Genomic DNA, 4,574 nt, shown 5'->3' with positions numbered 1-4,574 from the left:
TCTGGCAAACACTGGCCTGGAAGTGTTTCTATTTGTTTGTGAAGGAGTCCTCACAGGAAACAACAATCCACTACTGGGTCTTTAAAAAGACCATAGCTTATACACACAAACACAAAATGTGCCCTAGATGTGCAATGGAAGACAGACTGATCACAGGAAAAAAGAGAAGTGTTTAGAATGCCTCTGCTTGATGTTCTTAATAAAACTGATGAAAAAAAACTTCATAAAGCAAGTGTTGGATGTTGAAATGGAAAAGCAGAAATACAGAAAGAAATGAGAAAGGGAACTGGGCTTGAAGCTGCTGTAGAGGACTGGACGCGGCTATTTCTGAGGCTATGGCTGGAACGTCTGAGGGATCTTCAGTGGCGTCTCCACACGTACCCATGAAGCTGAAGGAGATGAAATCAAGGTCGAAGCCACTAAGCTGTGGTAAATTGAAGACAAAAGGAATCAAAGTTGTGGGAAAATGGAAACAAGTGAAGACAGACCCAAACGTGTTTGCAGATGGACAGATGGATGACTTAGTGTACTTTGAGGAACTGACAGATTACCACTTGGTCTCCCCTGCTGAAAATACCTCTAGCCTCTTCTCAAAAAAAGAGCCCAAGACAAAGGCACAGGCTGTTTCAGAAGAAGAGAAGCAAGGAAAGTCCAGCTCCCCCCCAAAAAAAGATTAGGTTGAAAACGAGTAAAGATGTGGAAGCTGGAGGTACCAGTGTCCAGAAAGAGTTTGAGGTCAAAGATGCTGAACTAGGGCCTCAGGAAGGCAGCTCCCATTGTCCTGAGCCAGAGGTAGAGGAGACGGCATCCCACACTGTTACAAAAAAGAAAAAAAAAATGATAATAATAATAATAAAGGGGAAAAAAAGAACAAGCCTTCCCAGGGTACTACTCCAAAGGTACCCAAGAAGGTGAAGATGTGGTTGCCCGAAATGCATGACCAGTAGGCTGACGTGTCCACTTGGGAATGCCCAAGCTGGTACTCCGAGCACTCAGCTTTCTAGGCTTTTCTGCACCCACACCAGTCCAAGCCCTGGCTGTGGTACCCGCCATCCGTGACAAACTGGATGTTCTCGGGGCTACTGAGACAGGAAGTGGGAAAACCCTTGCCTTTGCCATTCCAATGATTCATACAGTGCTGGAGTGGCACAAGAGGAAATCTGCTCCGGCTCCAAGCAATGCTGGCAAGCCACCTGGAGAGGCTAGAGCAAGACTGGATCACCAGGCAAGGCCGGAACTGAGTCTGGGATGTTGCCTGATGAGACTGGAGTTGAGAGTGAAGCAGTGTCCACTGGAGTTGGAGCTGAGGCTGGAGCCTCACCCCACAAAGCCAGAGCTAAGATGCAGCCTACTGCCTCTGACCAAGTGGCACTCTTCTGTGATGATGATGCTGGTGAAGGACCTTCCTCCCTCACCAAGAAGCCTGTCTCCAAACAGGACGAGGATGAAGAGGAAAACCTCAGTGAAGAGCAGACTGTAAAGTTCCACAAAGAGGCAAATGGCAGAATTGCCACCTGTAAAGAGCACACAAAGTGTCCTCTACTGGGACTGGTTCTGACTCCCACTCGAGAGCTGGCCATCCAGGTCAAACAGCACATTGATGCTTTGGCCGGGTTTATAGGAATTAAGATGGTGATTTTGGTTGGTGGAATGTCTGCACAGAAACAGCAGAGGATGTTGAACAGCCAACCCGAGATGGTGATCGCCACTCCAGGCAGGGTGTGGGAGCTGATTAAGGAAAAGCACCCTCATTTGAGTAACCTTCAGCAACTGAGGTGCCTGGTGGTGGATGAGGCTGACCGGATGATTGAGAAGGGCCACTTTGCTGAGCTCTCACAGCTCATGGAGATGCTTAATGAGTCTCAGTACAACCCAGAGAGACAGACCCTTGTTTTTTCTGCCACCCTGACCCTGGTGCATCAAGCTCCTACTCGAATCTTGCATAAGAAACACACCAAGAACATAGACAAAACTGCTAAGCTTGGCATCCTCATGCAGAAGATTGGCCTGTGGGCCAGGCCCAAGATCATCGACCTCACAAGATGTGAGGCCACAGTGGAGACGCTGATGGAGACCAAGATCCATTGTGAGACAGAGGAGAAACACCTCTACCTGTACGACTTCCTGATGCAGCATCCGGGGCACAGTTTAGTGTTTGCCAACAGCATTTCCTGCATCAAACGCCTCTCAGGGCTCCTCAAAGCCCTGGACATCATGCCGCTGACCCTACACGCCCGCATGCACCAGAGCAGAGGCTGCGAAACCTTGAGCAGTTTGCCCATCTGCGAGACTGTGTTCTCCTGGAAAGAGATGTGGCAGCCCAGGGTCTGGATATTACTAACATCCAGCATGTCATTCATTACTAGGCCCCTCACACCTCAAAGGTTTATGTCCACAGAAGTGGTCGAACTGCTTGAACCACCAATGAAGGCCTCAGCCTGCTGCTGATTGGGCCTGAGGAGTTGATCAACTTTAAGATTTACAAAACCCTCAAGAAAGATGAGGACATCCCACTGTTCCTTGTGGAGACAAAGTACATGGATGCAGTTAAGGAGTGAATGTGTTTAGCCCAACTAATAGAGAAAGCTGAGTACCAGAACTTCCAGGCTTGTCTGCACAATTCCTGGATTGAGAAGGTTACAGCTAACCTCGAGATTGAACTTGAAGAAGGAATGTATAAGGGAGGGAAAAAAAGCTGACAAGCAATAAGAGCGTCGAAGACAAAAGCAGATGAAGATCTTCTAAAATGAGCTGCGCCATTTACTCTCCCAGCCATTGTTTCGGGATGACCTGAAAACCAAGTATCTGACTCAGTCGGGCAGGCTGCCCATGGTCGTGTCTGCCCCGAGAAATGGTGAGTCTGCTCTGAACTGCGTCTCCAAACAGAAGAAGAAAAAGAAGCAGCACAAGCAGAAAGAGCAGCTTCAGGGGCAGCCACAACCGAAGTACCAGTACTAGCTAAGCGGTGCACCAGGGAGGCAGCGCAGTGGGGTCTGTGCTCTGTTGTTCCATAAAAACCTTCCTCACACCCTCTCACTTCCCTCCGCCAACCTCAGTTAGTTCCGAAAACTCCCATTCCTCACGAGGACAGGGAGTTCTGGTGTATGCGCGTGGGGACTCAAGATTCCTATATCCCAGTATTATAGGCTTCATGTGTGCTCAACTTGATTTCCTAAATTAAAAACAGTGGTCAGAGGGGGAAAAAAAAAAAAAAGAAAGAAAGAAATGAGAAAGGAGTTGGCAGAGACTAGAAATGCATGCAGCACAATCAGAATTAAAATCTCCATCAGATGCACTAAATAGCAAAAAGTAACAATGGGGATGGAAATGAACCAGTGATGGAGATGGTTGTGTTAGCTCAGTAATACTGAGGAGAAACGCAGGAGATGAATCTCAGAGAAGATGATGCATGTGTAAGCCAGCAATTCAATTTTCCTATATTGGGGTGGGTGGGGGGGAACAGGGGGAGAATCTGAGGATATAAATCGAAAGGATTCACTTCCCTAAATTATGGACGAGACCACAGAAGGCTTGTCTTTGTGACCATTTTTACATCAAGATTAGAGAAAACACAAAAATCTAAGTCCAAAATAACACATAACCTGTACACCAGTGTTGGCAACATTGCTATTCACAATAGCCAAAGGTGAAGACAACCAAAATGTCCATCAACAGATGAATGGATGCACAAGCCCTAATTGTTGTGGTACTGCTATTGCTAAGTGCCGTTCAGTCTGTTCCTGTGCATAGTGACCGTGCAGAGGGTTTCCAAGTCTGTAAATGTTTGCAGGAGCAGAAAGCCTCATCTTTCTCCTAAGGAGTGGCTGGCAGGCTCGAGCCGCCAACCTTGTGTTTCTTGTAGCTGTTGTTGTTAAGTGCTGTAGAGTCGGTTCTGACTCATAGCAACCCAGTATAGGGCTTCCAAAGAGCAGCTCATACATTTGAACCATCAAGGTTCAAACCAACCTTGCAGTCCTACGCTTATCCTACAGGACTCCAACCTTGTGGTTCCACAGTCAAGAAGAGAAATGAAGTCCCGGTACATCTTACAACACCACGAACCATGAAAACATGATGCGGAGTGAAATAGGTCAGATAGAAAAGGACAAATATAGTATGATCACACTCAGAGGAAATGGTGACAAATTTAGAGCCCAAAGTTTTTTAGTGGTCACCAGGGAAACAAAGGAGCCATTGCTTTGGGGGTACTGAGTCTTGGTTAATGGTGGAATAATTTGGAAAAAGATCATAGTAACAGCTGTACAACATGGTGAATATAACCAACACCACTCAATTTTACATACACGTGACCATTGCTGAAGTGACAAATGGTTAGATTTTATTTTTCTAACCACATTAACATTTATAAAACTAAGATATAATAACTAGTCACTTAAAAAAAGAAAGAAAGAATCTAAATTAGGCAGACCCCAAGTTCTACTGATACAAACAGGAAAAGGACAGTCAAGCCCTCAGCAAATTGAGCTGGGAGTCTGTGACCCAAGAGTTCTTGACTCATTCCAGATGCTGCTCCTGTACCAAGGAAAGATGATTTGAGACATGTAAAGCTTCAT

At 46.3% G+C, this 4,574-nt stretch overlaps 1 pseudogene; it reads left to right on the top strand.

Moving 5' to 3' along the window:
- Positions 1-371: 371 nt before the first annotated feature.
- On the top strand, positions 372-2,366 carry LOC102821383 (annotated as a pseudogene).
- The last annotated feature ends 2,208 nt before the right edge of the window (positions 2,367-4,574 follow it).

The sequence above is a fragment of the Chrysochloris asiatica genome, unplaced genomic scaffold, assembly GCF_000296735.1.
Source record: "Chrysochloris asiatica unplaced genomic scaffold, ChrAsi1.0 scaffold00323, whole genome shotgun sequence".
In the NCBI taxonomy this organism is placed as follows: Eukaryota; Metazoa; Chordata; class Mammalia; order Afrosoricida; family Chrysochloridae; genus Chrysochloris; species Chrysochloris asiatica.
Note: the sequence above shows the minus strand (reverse complement) of the source record. Positions and strands in the feature narration are given on the sequence as shown.